Source organism: Xiphophorus maculatus, chromosome 3 (assembly GCF_002775205.1).
Source record: "Xiphophorus maculatus strain JP 163 A chromosome 3, X_maculatus-5.0-male, whole genome shotgun sequence".
In the NCBI taxonomy this organism is placed as follows: Eukaryota; Metazoa; Chordata; class Actinopteri; order Cyprinodontiformes; family Poeciliidae; genus Xiphophorus; species Xiphophorus maculatus.
The window spans coordinates 9,538,816-9,557,884 of NC_036445.1; the positions used below are offsets into that span (position 1 = coordinate 9,538,816).

Consider the following 19,069-nt stretch of genomic DNA (forward strand, 5'->3'; position numbering starts at 1 on the left):
GACAGAAACACTCACAAAAATACAGAGAGAAAAAACACCTACTCCCCCCCCAAAAAATCACATTTACAAATTTACACCAGTAACAATTCATTCAAGCAGCACAATTCATCTAGAATCATTTAAAAGCTTAATAGCTAAAAAAATAAAAGATCTCAAGCTGAATCTTGCCCTTTAGGCATAGATAAACCTCTTTCTTGATGGTACAAGCTTGAACTTGAGGAGAGAAAACCGAGACAATGGTTCAGAACAAAATCACCTCATTTTGTTCTGAACCAATGAAATAAGATGTTGTAGCTCATCAATCATTATTTCCTCCTCCTCCGAACTGACTTTCTAATAGTTGTTCCTCTCATGCTATGATTGTTGTGTTTATTATTCTACTAAAGTACAGCTATATATCCCTAAATACCATGATGTAAAAAGCAGCGGGACGAGTTTTACAGGAGACCGGAACAATGTGTCTTGAGGACCTTGAAGGGTGTGTGTGCAAATCATGAAACTGTTTAACTTTGACCAGACCATACTGGGCCCGTTAGTGACTTTTTTTAAGACTCGATTAAAGTTTCTCGAAGCACCACTCGCAGTCTTTGTACAGATCTCAACTATGCACATTATCCTGCTGTAGTTTACCAGACTAATGTTACCAAACCAGCCCACCACTCCAAAAGGTATAACATATTCAATAATTAAATAAAACTTTCTAAAGGCTTACTCAATAGCATTGATCAATCATCACCAACTTTTAAGAAGCTCTTTTCCAATGACTAGGAAAGTATTCGTAAATCATTATTATCCTAATTCTTTCCAAAGTTATATATTTTTTAAAAATATCTCAATTACTGTAGAAGCAAAAACCTAATGTCAAACATAGAAGAGGTGGACCTGAGTAGAAAGAATTATATTCTTTGAATCTGTAGCCCTTTGACCCACCAAACCATCTGAGTCCTTCACCTCTCACATCACCCCAAATATTCTTCCGGTAAACACAGTGTGGAGTGAGAAACAAGTGCAACTCTGTCACTTCAAATTAGATGTCTTTAGCCAAATAGGGAGGTCTGCTAACCAAGTGTCAGGACATCATTAACAACGGGTCAAACTGCATTATGCTCAGACATCCAGATCGTTACATTTAAACAGGTTAGCTTGTCTATGGCACAAGGAAAGCACATGTCAGAGGAAAGCAAATAAGACCTCAGCCAGCCATGCAATACTGTCTGAAAGGTATTTTCTTCCCAGATAACAGGTTTAATTCTCTGGTTCCAGAACGATTGTGAGAATTTGCACGAACATGCTGCCGGGTGAAACTTGAGAGCATGTTTAACTGCCAAAACCTGAGGACAGGAGGAGCTCTTTTCCAGCTTAGTGTTAACAAATGTTTACAGGTAAACCTACTCACAGATGCTGGCTGAAACTCTGGAGAAGTCAGTCAAGCTGAAAGTATACAAGATAAATATGTTCCAATTTTAGGTGCAAGATACCTCCTACAAAATTTTCAGAACAACAATAAATTAACACTAAATTTAACGTTCACATTCCTTTCTAAAACAAAAACATCACACAACGGTCCTTAGTAATTAAGGGATCACAGATGTTTCAGCTGTCAGGTTTAAATTTAAATATTCCTTTAGATGCTGATGTTTAAAGTGAGAAAGACATGAAGAATTTGGTTTTATTGCTAGCAGAAACAATTCAAATTACCAATTGTTTTTTTGATTTGTGTGGTCAAAACTAAAAAGGAAAAACAGAAGATATATTTTGTATCAACGTTTAGCTTTTACCCAAACACCAAAATCCAGAATAACATGACAAAAGAAATACTGTGACAGTGATAGCCTTTAACGTTTAGTAAGTAAAACACTGCAGTATAATCTTTACTTGTAATGGATAAACAAGATATTTAGACACATTAAACTGTATAGTTGTCATATTATTAGCTCTTGTTTCTCTCTGTCCTGATTAGTGTAAAAGGATTTTTATTGGCCTCAGTAATCCTTTTGCAGACTGTATGTAAGTCAAGTGCCAGACTTCCAACAAGTGGTAGAAAATACTGTTACATTGATTTTGGCTTCCTTTCACTTGCTTCCAGTGTTTTAGGACTGGTTTTACAAATTTGCTATTCAGTGGCCCCTTTTTCAAGCTGGATATACAGCCTTGGAGTTTTATTTAAGCCTACAGAGCCTACATAACAAAAACTTTAGGAATATGTTGACATGAAAATCCACATGATTTAACTTCTAAAAAGGGAAAGCATTTACTATGATTGGAATTTGGAATTATTCTAATTGTAAGTTTACAACCTCCAATGGACAAAGCAAATAAATAGGAAGAAACAAGTTAAAGAATCAGTGTTGACACCAAAATTTATGAACTAAATATGGGAGAAGTTTGATCACTAAATAAAAATCACAAGGAAACACAAGTGGCAGGAGAAAGACTAAATAACAAAAACAATTGCGTAGTGAAGGCTGTAGAATATCTGACCCCAACACTTCAGTACCACATACAATTATCAAACCCAAATCTTGAAACTTATAGACTCAAATGCAAACTTATAATTGAAGAAAAGCATCAACAGAAGTGTTCATATCACAACATCAGACCAATACACAGACTTTTATGTGATGAACCAGACTTATTTTTGCAGCAACATACCCAAACATATGTTTGTAATTAACTAGCAAAAAAGCTAGTTAATTAGGTTGGTTTATTAAGTTTTATTGTAAATGTAAATATATTCTTGTCACTAAATGACAGAGACAAGATATAACAATAAATTGCAACAAGCAGTAATAGTTCAAACAGTCTTAGCACTCAATAGACTGCTACAAAATGCACATCAATCATTTAAAATGCACAACTCTAGAAGGTCTGTGTGTATTAACCTTTCTTAAATCAAACACAGTAAGCACATATAATGCATTTTTTTACTTTACTGAATTTAACTTCATTATTTATGTCCTGTTGGTTAACCATGCTTGGACAAGTGGATAAAATTTCCAGCAATGCTTTTAAAAACAAACACAGGCTTAACTACATTGATGTCAGAATCAGAAAACCAGCATTTAATATTTTTCATACTTTCCCTGACTCACCTCTTAAGGTTTTCAATCAGTTTTCATATCCTCCAGTTGTCATCCCGACTGTCAGATGACTTTCCCTTGACTTTAGCTAAATTAGAAACTGTTACATCAGACTTTGTGCTGGAACTGAGCGTAAAACCTGTAATGACACGCAATCCTCCTGAAGCAGTTATCAGTGGCACCTTTCATTCGTAATCAGAGTTTCATACTAAGTGATTTAATAAATTACCTTCAGGCACTTTCAATTAACCTTCAGGTCTTTTTTTTTAAAAAACAATCATTAATGGTAAAATTCCCTTAATGCAACTTCTTTTAACATATGTATTAGTGCCTAGTCTTGTATCTTTCTGGGGGCCCGCCCTGAGGTTTATGCTTTTCAGAGGTACCGTTTCTCATTACAGAAGCACTGTTCGAAACAGGTTGACCTGTTGACTGAAAGCCTGTAAACTGCTGTAGGGCAATAAAACTCTCTATTCAATCTCTTATCAGTATAAAGCTGCAGTCACATGAAATCTTTGTAGCCCCTAGCAAATGTGATTCATTGGATTTTTAAGAAACAACCCGATCCCTGTTTTCCAATACTAGCCTATTTTGGAGTTCTGATGGTTCCTCAAGAAATAGCTAATTCATCATATTTGAGGGTAGATAGAAAATAGTTGTGAGGCAGGCAGGAACACTAAAGAGCTTGTGTTGCTCTCCCCAGCAAGCCTGCACAAGAGGAAAAATTGAGCAGAGCGAGGTGAAAAGCAGCAGGATGTTTTGAAATGGATTAATGCTCCCACTGTTTGAGGTTAACAGCTTGTCGCTGACTTTCCTTATCAGATGGCCAAGATCAATGGCACAAACACATCTGCTCCCAGAACAATCTGCCCGAGTATTGCCGGACACTGCACGGCGAATGAAATAAAATCATTATCCAGTGTCGCCTAGAGCAATTTTATACCTATTTGTCTTCTGAATTTTGTACGGTGTAAAGAGCAACTTAAATTGACCCATTTAAGAAGACTGATATGCTTTCGGCGAGACTGCTCCTAGACATGAAAATAAAGTAACAAAATCTGAGACACTGTGTGAATGAAACACTTGATATGGAATACAGAGTGCACATCAAAAGGGAAATTGCATACGTAAGTTATGCGACAAATGCACCCAAATACATTCTAAAACAGTCTTTGTTAAATTGTAAATTCAGTTGCACAATTACTTATTTTTCTATGCATGTTATCATAAAATGTGTTTCATGTGAGGTATACCTAAAGCCTTTAAAGCCCATTTTGTGAAACCGTGTGCTTAGTGACATTTATGAAATAAGTACGGTACATTGCTTGCACACCCATTTTGTATAGTATGGGAATAAACTGTACAATCAGAGTAAAGTATTTGGTCACTGTTCACCACGAAGGGCTGAAGGTTACTGCAATGCTTGCAAAAACCCGTCGGGCGGTCAGACATTACCAATGTGAATTACTATTGTCTGACTATAAACTTAAAATCATTAGACATGTTGACTGACGTGATTCCTTGCAAATACTGCTATTAATAAAATCTTGAAAAAAATGTAAAAAAATAATTGTGCTCTACACACATGACCTCAACTGAAGTGCAGACTACGGCAGGCGTGTTCAACTGATTTGAACATATGATATTTTTACACACAGCTACTATAAACCTGCTGTTATTTGAATTTTTCATTTCATTTTATAAAAGCTTTTGAATGTACAGGAGTTAAAATAGAGCATAAATTGAGGCAGTAATCCAGTTTTGGTTTATGATCTGTACAGTTAATCTTTTCACTTGGCAACACGATCAAGTTTGTTTTTAGACATTTTTCTCCACTTTCTGTTTTGATGTCAGTAAAATAATGTGCTTGCAGCAGGAAGGCATGTTTTGTAAGTTAGTCAGAATCAAAATGGATGAGTCTGTCTGTTTGATAGGTGGACATGATCTTGATTACACGTTTTCTCATACTTCTGTGTGATGATGACTAGGTTATAGTTGGTTTTTTGTTCTTTTGTCTGACTAAATAGAACAGTATTCACTACATACAATTGAAGATAGTTTTCTAATATGATATCGAGCTGTACAGTGTTACTTTCAAAACTGGCAAGACACTGGCAAGCATTGCTTAAGAAAATTTTTTTTTTTTTTAATCTGAAGATATTAGTGTTTAAATCATCCGATTAGCTGCTGAGTATCTCCTGGGAAATCAAATTTTGCCGAAGCAGGGAAGACTGTTTTTCAGAGAGTGGGAAGAGTGGAAGACAAGTAAAATGTTGTACAAAAATTTACAGAACACTAAAATAGGATCCTGCAATAACCATTTTAAAATGGTAAATTTTACGGTTGCCTAGCATTAAGACTTATCAAACAAACCACAAATATACTAACTATTTACTTTTGTTTTAGAAAAAAATTATTATATCCATTACATTTTAGAATAATACAAAAAAAATCATGCAAAATAATTTTTGGGGAGTACACACACAGCCATGGTTATTGTCATGCCTGATGAACATAAAAAACTACAGCATTCAACTTATATGGCTGTAAAATTATATCAGTCTGAAATCTTGGATAAACATCCAATCTTCACTTTGAGAACATTTATCTAGAAATCCAACAAAAGAAATAATTAACTGAAAAAGAAAAAAAAAAAAACAAGTAGCCCAACTTTTGGTCCTCCTGCTGTCAATACTTGTGTCAGCAGGACCGCAATTAATCTTCTGCTTACACAAAATTGGGATAATAAAGCATCCTTGCACATTTTAGAGATGCAGCAGGGCAATCACTCAAGGCACAACATCAAGTCCAACTCTGGACAACTCAATAAATATTCATATTCAATAAAATGAATTATTAAGTAACTCATTTTTCAGTAATTGAAAGACATTATGTTGAATGGTTGCATAGAAACTGATGTTTTAAAGCCACTATTTCTATTAATTATAGCAACTTTCCTCTGAAGCTAACGTAGACACCACAATTAAAGTATTATCAGACCAAAAACAATATATACTGCTCAAAAAAATAAAGGGAACACTTTAAGTGTTAAACACCTGTTTAAGTGTTCCTTTTATTTTTTTGAGCTGTGTACTTTTGTACAGGGATGTGGGCTTATTGAAAAGTATGAGCTCAAACCACTGATATTTACCAATGTTTTTGTGTCAATATTAAGATTTATTTGATGATCTGAGAATAAGATCAGGGTTATGGTTGTTTTTTTGTCTTTTTTTGTGTATGTTTTCCTGCACCAATGTAAATGAAAGACAAATAGACAATAGTCTTATAGGGTATTATGGACATACAGGTTTGGCTTACATGTCAACCTAAGAAATTTGGAAGGGAAACATTTTTTTTTCTTTTACACCACTCTAGAAATTAGAAACAACATTATTAATGACAAGTTTGAGGTTTGTTTGAATCACCTTCTGGATTTTTTTGATGTGTTGACAATAATACATCAAATAAGAAAACCTTCCTACAGGTTGTAATAGTCAGCCACTATCATGTTTGAAGATTCATGATTTGAAAAAAATAAAAATAACTATATCCCAGGTTTATAGCTTGTTAAATTACTTAAAAGAATTTCTGTGAATAAAATAAGAACAATCTGTTCTGACTGAATCTGGATCTTGAAACAATTTGTGTCTGAGTTGTGTCCAACCAGAATCAGGACAAGTGAGGTTACTGAAGAATATAGTCTAGCTAAAATGAAAAAGGTCATCGGCAGCAGTGGGATACGATAAAGGTTACCTCCATCAAATATTAATGGCATCAGAGCTCCTGACAGGACCCCCTTGGTAGACAAACAAGTCCATTTAGCGCAGGGGGTGTTTCAGGAAGCTGTGAGCGTTGTGATGTAACTCTTGGCTGTTGCTCTGATTTGGACTGATCCTGTAAGATTCTCTCACCTTCTGCTGCTTTAATGCAAAGGTTCTGCAAAGCCAAGACAATCCTGGCAGCATAAGATTTGTTTGTTTTTTTAGATACAGCTTCATTGGATTTCTTTTAAAAGGTCATAGCAGGTGGACTGTGACTTCTTGCCCTTATATTTCCAATATTTTGTATTAACTTATTGATTCAATTTTGTCATCAAGGGGGGTATAAAGGTTACAGCCAAACATACAATTCCTCCCCCTCTCCTACCGTGCTGCCAGTTGTTCTGGAGACGTCATGAAGCTGCCAAACACAATATTTAACTGAATAAATACAGCTTTTAAAAAGCTCCTTTTTTTCCCTTTCATGATGAAAAATTGGCGGAGCTACAAGCAAAACTAATCTGGAGTGTTTCAACCTCCCAGATTAATTCCAAAAATTGATATTTTTAGCTCAGAAAGGGCAAGAACAGCGAACATTGCAATAAAAGATCACAGTGTAGATTCCTACAAAGCAACATGATCTCTTCTGTTATGAAAAATCTATCAGTAAAAGTAGCCAGGAGTTGCCAAGAAGGTCACACACAAACCTGTACACTGCATAGGAAAAGTTTACAATTTAAGATTAGAACGTTGTGAGATTAGATTTTCAATCCAGATTTGGAAATCAAACCAAAACACCATGTAAATGTGAAGCTTTATTTTGTGAAATCCATTTCTCACCATAAAAGTGCTCTATGGTGAGTCCAGTAATGTAATTCACACACACTGAAGATTCAGTTGTGACTAGCATTGTTACTTTGATCCCACTGGATGTCATCCCTACATTTATCAACATAACTATAACCAGAATACATTACATTGAGGAACTGTACAGTGGTACAAACATGACTTCTCGCCTCATAATTAGTCAAACTTTTAATTGTGAAGGTCTAATTATGCTACAGTGATGTAGTTTTCAAAACCTTATTCTAAGGACAATGTGACACCACCCATACACTTTAAAGTCTGTCTGCTGCTAGTTGGTCATCAAAATGTACTTCAACCAAATGGTATGCATGTAATGGTTGGAAGGGCAAATAAAATGCTGCAGATCAATGAATCCTCTCAGTTTTCAGATGCTAAATTTATTCTGGCTAGGTACAGAGTTAAATTTGCTCGCGAAATAGCTTGAGTGAAGGGAAAGCTAAAGAAGATTGATGCAAATTTAAACCTAAATAAATTGCTGTTTGCATTAAGCAGAGTGGACTCAAAAATGAGTGTATGCGGAGAGCTGGAATTAATTTCAATGTCCTTCTGCACTGTTGGGTTGACAAAAAGCATCAGATAGTAAAATGGATTCCCTGGAAATGCTTGATTTTTCTGCTGATATTTTCACTGTTCAAATAAATTGTTGGGCTGAGTGGTGGAACATTTATTAGTTCTGTTTACATTGTCATTCATTAGTTTTGCCCAAAAGCTGCTGCGTTAGGGCTTTTTTTTTGGAGCAGTCATGTTTACAAAGAAGAAGATTTTAATAATCTATTTCTAAAAAAACCACAATCTCAGAAAAGCTGCTTTCTTTTAAGAAATTAGCACTTTTTCCAAACACCTAAGAAGACGTCATGCTAATGAAGTAAAATACATGAATCTCATTTTTTTGTCATTGGGAAAAAACATTATAATCCATGTCAAGCCCAGCTGGCCTGCAGATGCCCTCATCTTCCATCGGCGTTGATCTAAATAATGCATTGTGGTCAGCTAGACAAGTTTGCCTCTTGCTTTGGGGAGCCTCCAAGGCCTTCAGCTACATGCCTAGTGCACTGAACCTCTCTTTACTAAACTCACAAATAAAAGAACCTGTTTCCCCTACCCAGGGCTCCCAGCTCTGTTTTCCTGTTTACAATACTTTCTGCTGCGACTGAGTTGGAAGTTCACAAATTCGCACAGGGAGACTCGGAAAGGAAAAGCTCTGCAGTTCATCGCCATGTGAGGAAGATGAAACAAGAAAAACAAGCTCAAGGAACTTCTGTATGTAATCTCTTATGCCTCTGTGCGCCTCCTCAATTGATGAAGCTGTAAAAACTATGCACATATTTTATCACTGTAAGGCAAGTGTGTGTAGGGGAGGGGGCGTTTGTTTGCATGTGGCGGAGACAAGAAGCGAGGGAGGATTTGTAATATCACCGCAATATTAGAATGTGAATAATGCATATAATCTACCTTTCAGTGTGAAATAAGACCAGCCCATTAAATGAAGGCCCAAACTGAAATTGATGATAAGCATCAGAACAGCAGAGCAATCCAAGTGGTCTCTGAGCAGTTAGATGAAGCTGGTTGCCTGCAGATGAACACGCAGTGAATGACTTTCAGTTTATTATTGTGTCAGGGACTACATTAACTAGGTGCAGCTTAGGAAAATTAGAAATAAAAAAGAAGAGCGAGTCTGTTTAACTTAAATGTCAGAAAGAAAGTACGGGAAAAAAGAAGGATGAACTGCTGAGGCAGTTTCACCATTTTCAAATACACATGATTCAACTTCTCTAAAATTGTAGTACTTTAAACATGAAAGTATGTCAGTTGGGTAATTACTGTTTTTTTTTTTACATACTGCGAATAAAATTCCTTCACATTAATTAAGTTACTTGGCATGCTTGTTACATCAACCTCACAAATTCCCATACATTGGTTCATGTAGTCGGTGATTTTATTTTCAAGGTATAATGCAAAGGTAAGGAAGGTTTCCATGTACGAGTTAAGGAGAAGTGGCAACATGGGGAAATGAGAACAGTGTCCTGTTTACATGTGAATCAATAGCGTTACAAGTCTAAATTGTGAGATGTATCCAGGTGACCCGGGGGAAGAGGAAACCTGGATGAGGCTGTATAGGAGAGAGGAGGCAAGAAATTTCATGAGAACAGGGTGTTATGTTTTCATAAATAGAATCTGCTTTTAAAAGGGGAGAACATGGTGCTCTCTGCCATCTAGAGCAAAAGGATGTGATATAACATAACATAAACATAAAACAGCGCAGTGCTTGCAGAGCTGGCTGACAAAACACAGGTATATTATTGCAATATTTAACGGTACATGAGCAGACTTTATTCAGACAAAAGCCATCAATGTTTTATCAGCAAGTTTCAGAGGCAGCATCAGTTTCTTTTATCAGGTGCCAAAGACATCAACAACAACCTCTGTTGGTCTCATAAAATGAGTGAAAAACTCTTTCAGTAAACCTTTATCCATAGTGAAATCTGAAAAGCTCACTTTTTCTAGCTTGTCCAATGAATGATTTACTGAACAGACCTGTTCTTTTTGATTTCAGTGTTTTAGTAGCTACATTATCCTCAAAAAGAAGCATGTCCAACTGTACCTTTCTTTATTTGCTGATAAAGAAGAGAGAAGCTCAGACTTAGCTGTCTTATTTTGTTTTCCAAACTTCCTCATGAAAGGAGCATCCTTCAAACAACAACAACAACAAAAATAACACTTATTCACAGATATATCAAAATGTTGCCAATGGAGACAGCCAGCATCAAAACACTTATTTTTCACATTTTTCTTTTGTAATTGTTGTAAAACTTTACAGTTAGCACAACATTTGGTACAACTGAATGTGCCAAAAGTGTCAGAAGATTGTATTCATTTTTAAACATTTCTGTCCGATTACCTTTGAAAGGTGAAAGGGATGGTTTGTGAGGATAACCTCTGTGCTCTACTGCCCAATGTAGTTTTTCCGGGTAATGTTTGTCATTTTTAGACTAGTCTTTATATTGTGGTGACCCATGTTGTTGGTCATAATGTCAGCTCAGTAGCAAAGAAAAATGTGCTATTATGCGTAAATAAATGAAGTTTTGAGTAAATAATGCAAATGTGAGTAAATTAAGTCATCAAAGGATGATTTAATTTCTGAAGGGCAAAATACTTTAAAACCAAGAAGACTTGAGGTGAATAATGGGAAATTATTTTATGAGGTAAATCAAGATTTATTTCTGATATCTGATATTTTGTTGAAAGTCGAGTTCAGTTTCATCATTTCTTGCCAAACATGTAGAATGAAAACAACTTTTAACAGAAACTGTCTGACTAAAAGCAGGTCATTAGTGTTTATAAAGCCTCATGTAACCTATAAGCAATTCTGCGAAGAAGAGTGGGCCACACCAATGTAAAAGAGTCAAAGCTACTTAATGTAAATGTTTGATAGCAGTTGTTGACACCAAGGATGATTTTCCAAAAATAGGTGAAATTACTACATTTTACATTTACTCAGTAATCTTTTGTAGGATATTGTGGGAAAAACAAATGGAATCTGTGCTCTACGTTACCAAGCCAATGACAAGTCATTGCAGGCTGCACTGCTTTCACCTGAATTTAAAACTGAGCATCTTTTTCTCAGCATGTTTTCTGATCCCTACATCAGCCAGGATTAGCATGTGTCTTTTAAAGGACAGAGTTGGGCTTGCACCAAAGCATTAATTACTCATAAATCTCATTGTCATTCAGAGATGGTTTTGATACCTCTGTTCAAAGCAGCAGGGATTGTATTGAAATTTAAAATTAAATAAAAAGAATGTTAAATCCCAGTTGATGGTATTCACTAGGCTGAAGATGAAATATTAACACACACAACCTCCAGGCCATGATGGCTATTGGATTGGCAATAAAAGCTATCTTGGCTATTTTAAACGGTTATAATTGGTATGAGAGAGATGAGTTATGGCAGGAAAGAAAATGCAATGAGAATTTTCACAGATAATATGTGATCACAGTTCAGTTTGCATTATGTTTGGCTTATTACCTCAGATTTCATTTTATACTAGAATAAAATGACATCTTCCTTTAGCTTCATATGCCTCACCATCTGCTGTTTTTTATGCTGAATTGTTCTCTTATTTTGCGCTTCACTCCCACGCTGGCCAAAACTGTTTAACTGCACGTATGTTTTTCACAGAGATGAAAAGATGAAATGGATAAAAGCCTTGTACACAGTTTGTACTTTATGGCATGCTTTCACCAAAACATGACTTCAAAAAGCCTAAACATTGTCTGTATAACTGTTTTTGATTAAAGGAGAACATGCATGAATAGAAAAGCCAAACCTGTATCACCATAAAGCCCCATAACTCTATTGTCTTTCATTTCAATTGATGCAGAAAAACATACACAAAAAACAAAAACAATAACCTTCCACCATCACTCTGCAACCTATTTTAGTGTAGCATACACACCTGCCACAGATTTGTTAGGAAAGGTTAAACAATTCCTTTGCACAGGTCCTGCAGCTTTCCAATAGCCATGACTATCACACAGTGCAGCAATGTTTAAGAATCAAATCAACTGCAACTGAAATTTTCCAGCAGTGACCCAATAATAGTATTACTTAATCTTTTGAGACCCTGTAGTGCATTGATAAAGCTTCACTTAACAGTATGCTGGATACTTGAAACTGATGGCTTGACCTACTTTTCTATCAATTTGTCTAATAATTGACAGCGATATGGCACTGAAATTCAATTGACCAGACAAATAGTTAATATTTAATAATATAAAAAGAACAAATAGACAGTGGCACTATTTGGACTTTTTAACCATTAGTGCATGACATCAACAAGGAATAACCACCAAGTGTAATTAATCTTAAAAGCTATGAGAAAAAAAAAACGTTTTTAATAACCAAGAAAGAAAGTCCAGTTGCCTTCTCTTGAACTACAGAAGCAATTGGAATCTTCAAAATACTTTTCTGCTTACAAACTCTTAGTATTTTGATACAATTTTGTAAATGTTAATAGAATACAGGAATTACCAATTGTTCAATTTGTAGACATCCTCAGGGAACTTCTCCGGTGCAAACACCTTGACTGATTCCCTAGGGGGGAGAAACAGGAAGGAATGAGGAGAATGCAAATTGCCCTGGGGGGAAAAGCTGCTAAATAAACGTGCAAATGGCTGTGTTAAGTTGGCAAAGGACAGTGAGAAGGATGAGGTGGGTAGCACGAGGAGCTTTGGCACTCTGAAAGCATCTGACATCAGTGCAATGGGAAAGCTATGTATTCATCCAACACCACAGCCACACTGGATACTGATGAGAACACCTATCTAATTCTGTGCTCAGTTTATATCAACACACAGCATCCAGGTAGACAATAAAGCAACAATTCATTGTACCTTTGGTGCAGGCGCCTTATGCTTGAGCTGTGCAACAAGCTGTATGTTAATATCAGCCCACTGCCGAAGGTATCTCAGAGAACTGGCTTCTCACAGGTCAAGCACAAAGAAACTGCGGTAATTGGGGGTTTTAATTTGAAAAATTTAAATATCAGTTCGGCAGTAGCGTCTCTTTAGAAGAATTGATCAAAGTGTGCATGTCCAGTGGCAGGTCTTTTATCATCACAAAACTAGAGACCTTTAAGCCTTGCTGAGTAAAGTGACCAGTCTTGGAAACACATGTTCCAATGGACACATTCATGAGTAGGATTAACTTTGGAAAAGCTCAAACTTCACAGTAGTTTCCTCATAACAAATATGAATAAAGTATAACTCTATCTGGAGATAATAACCAGCTCTGTAGTTGGAAGTAAATGAAAACTGAAATCTTGTAAACAAACTCTTAAATTTTCCTTCAAATGTGAGACATTGCTGACTGTTATGTGGACCTTTTTTGCAGACAGTTGAGGTGTAAAATATTGATTTTGATTTTTTTGTGACCCTGATCAGTTATTGAAAACTGTGAGTAAATTTTTAGGGTTCCATCCACTCCAGGCAAGATAATGATTCTCACCATGGTTCACTGGCAGTGTTGGAAAGTTAACATTATTAAATGTAAAAGTGTTATTATGTCATTTTATACCAAAAATAAAATCATTTCCATACAAATATTCAGGAAAATATGTTGACAATGTAAAACTCACAACACCACTCAAATTAAAGGACTTTATTGACTTTGCCAAGTTAAAGGACTTGTACGTCAGAGCTCTGCAACAGAAAATGTGCTCTTTGTAACTCTTATCTCGTGGAAGAATGTGGTTTTCTCTAGTTAGCTGAAGGGAAAGGAAGAGTGCAAGAGTTAAAAAATCTCAACATATCAAGGATTTTTTCCAAAGGAGGAAGGGCACAATAGAACCACAGTCAAGCACGAGGACAGAACGGTGTATTTCTAGAGCAAGCTCAACACCAAATAATATTTCCCAGCATGGTGCTTTGAGGGTTAGATGTTGCAAACTTTACTGAAAATAATCATTGTAATGTTTTTGATGAATTTTACAGTACATACACTTTTCTAATAGCTTTAAGTTTTCTTTTTTCTTCATCTAACCAGGTTGTTTCGCTCTATAAATCAGGCAAAATTAAAATGTGTCTGAATTGTTTTAGTAGATTAGACTAGATGTAAAAGTGGCACATTATCAAAGCATCTGTACTGTTGGAACACAGGGACCAGGTGGAAACAGGATGCTGGTTATTGCACAGGAAATTAAATAGCTTAAGAAAATTGGTTCAAGTCTTGTTTTACCTACAGAAAATAACCTATTTTTTCTTCCCAATAAAACTCATTACTGTGCACACTCAATAAAGGGAAATACCTTTCCACCTCCTTCCTACCTGCCTAACGTAGCGTGTTATTAGTCCTAGTTTGACTGATAACCTTACTTGTTTGCCTTCTTTATGGTAGTTTTTTTTACAAAATCATTATACATTTCATCATCGTGGTTTAATTAACATCTCTGTTTAGCAAAGCTTTGCAAACTTTTCAGCTGAAGTTTTCAAATAGGCTTTCTGAAACTCCAGCAACTTTCAGCACTGCCAAAAATCTAAATTTTATAGATCTTAGAGTCAGCAGAGGCTGGTAGATGAGGTTCAAACACAGGGGAAAGTGGCATGGAGCAGGACTACAACAAGGCAACTTTGAGTTAAATCTTAATGAATCTTTTTCAAGGGATAAAAAGAATAAAAAACAAGAAGTGTTTTGAAAACAGACACTTCACCTGAACACCAGGAACATTATTATACACTCAGGGGGTAAAACTCAACACAGTTTCTGTGTAAAACAATTATACATATGAGCTGATAGAATCTCAGTGGTGGTAACCAAGCTAGAGTAAAAATAAAAAGATAGCTAAATCAGCCAAAACCTTTTAGTGATTCTGAAAACTATACATCCCTACAATAGACAGTGATCATGCTAATTAATAAAAATTAAAAAAAAGACAAAAACAACTAGTAAAAGTCTAGCCTACACTATTTATTCATTGTTTCAAGAGAAATATTTCAAAATGAATGCATGGCTTTGACAGATGAAGATGCATCTAATGTTTCCAAATATGTTTAAATTAAAATGGAAATCCTATTAAAGATTTCTTGGGATTTTAATCTCTATGGTACTCAAAAGGGCAGAGACAAAAAATGGCTCTCCCCTACTAAAAAGAAGAAGAAAAAAAAATCATCAACAGAGCATATGGAGCAGAAAATTAGATCAACCTGAATCAGATTTGTTACAGAAAAATCAATTTAACTTGAACAGATTTTCATTAAAAAATAATAATCAACCAACATTCAGCTTCCCTTTTTAGTGGTTCTGCTTTCACAAGTTGTATCTTTAAATGCAAGACTTTTAAAATAAAAGTAATCTTCACTGGAAAAGCCGATGTGAGGAATCAACTCAAACAAAATGGGGAAAAGAAGCTTCAAAACCCAACATTTTGTGAAACAGACAATTTATGTATTTACTCTTGTTCTTTTCCCTTTTTGTTAGTATGTGCTTTGACAGCCAAATGGATTGTTTATTGTGTTGCCATTTAAGCACTTTAATGGAAACAATACTGTTGAAACATGTTTCTTCTATTGTCACCATGATAATTTATGATCTAGATAGACATAAAAGACTAAATTGACAATGACCCGACCCTGTGTCTATATTCAATCATTAATGCAGCACATCTTTGCTTTCATATAAAAACTTCAAAAGACAATCACTTTGATTGAAGCATGTTTTTACCTAAGTGGTTGTGGGACATGTGCTTTGACAATAGCTTGTTGTAATGTGGACAATATGAAAGATACACAAATAAAACATGTTTGTCAATTTGAAAAAAGCTTCTGACTGATTTGTCCTCAGCAATACTTTAAACAGAATGCGCAAAACAGATGAGAATGGAACAAAAATTGCATTGTGTTTGAAAGGGCCTGGTCAAACAACACCAGGGATGTTTCCTTTTAATCAGACAATGCAGACTGCAAATTGGGCCTTTGCAAAGCTATGCTGGCACATGTTCCGTTTACTCCAGTCTTTTTCAGCTGAAAGAGGTTATACTCGCTGTCTGACTGAATAAATAAAATACAAACAAAAAATGTGCCTGTGTTTCAAAAAACCTTAGGCTTTCGGGGTAGTACTGGGAAAACCAAATTTATCAATAACCAGATTTGTCAATAATTTATTCACAAAAATGCTATCACAGGTTTGACATGTCAGCAATCTAATAAAATTTTCTCCGTTTTTACCACTAATAACTAAGCGTCAAAGCCAAATGAGCATCCATCTCATGAAAAGGTAGAGCGCACACATCATTTTAAGCACTTGTTTACTTCAGTTGTGTTGGGGCTTGTCATTTGATCTTCAAATATAAATAAAAAAAAAAAAAAACATAACAGACAAAGAAAGTGAGCACAAGTTAGATTAAAACACAGATGAAGTATGATGTTGTTGGGGACAGAACACTGACCAGAATTTATATTTACTCTTTAGGGTTTAAGTCCACTAAAGTGGACCACCGCCTTTTTGCAATTCAGTATTCATAAATTCACCTATTCACAGATTTTTCTGTCAAACATGACTTTAAATTGTTTTACTGTTTGTCTTCCTTTAAAGAAAGTCTATTTTATCAAGAAGCCAACTGTTTTTGGTTTAAAATAATAGGTTGTTGGGTTCTGAGGTTGAATAATCCAAATATGGTAATCTCTGCCAGTTTAAAGAAGTGTTCCTCCAGATACTTGTTTTGGTAAAGTTCATGGTGTCTCTTGAATATCAATTTAAAAAGTTACACCCCTTAGGTAGCATATTATCTTTGCATAATTCTAATTTCATACATCTTGTCCAACTGCAATGGAAACTACAGTGAAGTTCATGTTTGGTTCTGTCCTGTAGACTCATTTTCAGCGATACACAGCAACAATCCCAATACAGACTGCAGGGCTTCACCTAAAGCCTCATAAATCGGAAGAGTTTTCACACTGAAGCACTGTGCTAGTTTATCCAGCAGGAAGGTCTAACCAGCTCATCACACTTCAGAGTGCTTCTGGGATTAATCTGCTTCAGCAGATTGCAAAGGACATTAAAGGACAATTCCCTCTTTAGGTTCTCATTTTGTCATGTTGTACTTCATTTATTCCAGCACTAAGTGGTGTAAGTTCATCTCTGAGCATCTATACCAGTACTTATTTGACTTTTTCCAACAATCATTTATTTTCTGTCACATGAGTATCTGGATCAAGATGTGTTATAGTTTGAACAACTGCAAAACAGCACGTTTTAAATGCAGTTTTAGAAAAACCTGCGCACATTTGCTCTTCTCTCAATTGGCAATAGAAAATCATATAATGACAAATTGGCTGGTTATTTTGTTTTTTGTTTTTAATAACACCAAAAACAGGAAAAGGAAACCAAAAGCTTGGCTTCTCCTAATTCACTTTTAGGTCCAAAAGAAAAACACAATATGAAAAAAGTGCATCAGGACAGGATTTAATTGTAATATGTTGGTCAGGTTTACATGACCAATGGTAATTAGCATTGGCAAACAACAAACTTTAGATCAATCGCCACAAATGATTGATCAATCAGGACCAGATAAGCCAGTCAGACCAATAGACAAATGAATAAGGAAACTGTTTAAATAGAGGTTTGGATAATTGTCAATGGTCCTGTACTAAGAAAAATAAACTAATTATGTCCAGCTATGTCCTTTTCTATCCAAATCTATGACATCAACACAAAAATTTTCTAATTCATTGCTGACTATCTCCAAAAAAGAACAGAGTTACTAAAAACAAACTGGAGACTATTATTATCCGAAGAGCTTTTCATTACCACTGCTATCGATCTGTTAGTGTAGATTCTGGGGTTTCAGGCTGTGTTGGATGACAGTTTCTGATGAATGTGGTTAAAAGTGAGAGAGAGAAGTTCATCTATTATTTCTATGTAAACAATACAACAGTCATGATCTCTGATGTGTTCTTGAGAGAATGATTTACAAGCATCGACTGAACTACTTCACCAGACTTGTGTGTATCCAACAGTGTGCCACAAAATGATACAGACACACACACAAGCAGGCCCACCACAGCCTGGCTGCGACCCTGTTTTAAATTACCTTTTTGTGATCCAATTACCCCCATACTGCAATCAGCAACGTCTGTCTTTTTGTTTCACCACAATTTGTCTTCTGTTTTTGTCCTCTGTGGAGTATCTAAACAAAGAATCCCTGACCTTGTCTCCCATTAAGATATTGCGATCCAGCTGTGCAGAAACCAGCGAGGCTTCTTTAACGGTGAGGCACAATTACTGAACAATTCCCAGAGGAAACTCCTAGAATAAAAATAGAAATTGGAGGCAATCAGTGATCTGCTGAAGACTGTATTCAAAAACATTACATTTTTTGCAACAAACTTTACAGCACTTGTACTTCCAGCAGTGTTGTGTTGTCACAGTAAAAACTATTTTATTTTGCACTTCAAATGTTTTCAGTGCAAATATTCACACATATGTGACCAATGTTCCACTGCCATTTGAGAGATCCTAAACATGGAGAAGTATGATTGGAAACTGGCTTGAAAAATGAAAACTTGAATGAATGACTTGTATGAAAGTGTACTTTCCACCAGCTAGCCCAAGTAGTCGCGACCTGACCGCAGATAATGAGAGATAATGGATGGATGGTAAAAAAAGGCTGTAAAACTGGCAAAAATAAATTTCTGTAACTTCAGAATGATTAGGGGTTGTTTGCCATTTTCTGCTTCTAATGTTTTAATCAAATCTCTGATTTTCTCTCAACTGAGTATTTGCAAAAGCCACAATAATCAAACCACCAAGAATAATTTACAGAGTTTTGAAGACTCTAGAATAGGAAACCTGTTTGAATACCCCACTGT

At 35.6% G+C, this 19,069-nt stretch overlaps 1 long non-coding RNA gene across 1 annotated transcript in view; it reads right to left on the reverse strand.

Moving 5' to 3' along the window:
* LOC111608178 overlaps positions 1-18,495 on the reverse strand; it is a 30,386-nt gene extending 11,891 nt beyond the window's left edge. Inside the window, exons 1-2 of the long non-coding RNA XR_002752572.1 lie at positions 18,292-18,495; positions 12,738-12,800 (exon numbers count right to left, since the gene is read on the reverse strand). This is a non-coding gene — a long non-coding RNA (uncharacterized LOC111608178). The remainder of the gene's footprint in view (positions 1-12,737; positions 12,801-18,291) is intronic.
* Positions 18,496-19,069: the final 574 nt, after the last annotated feature.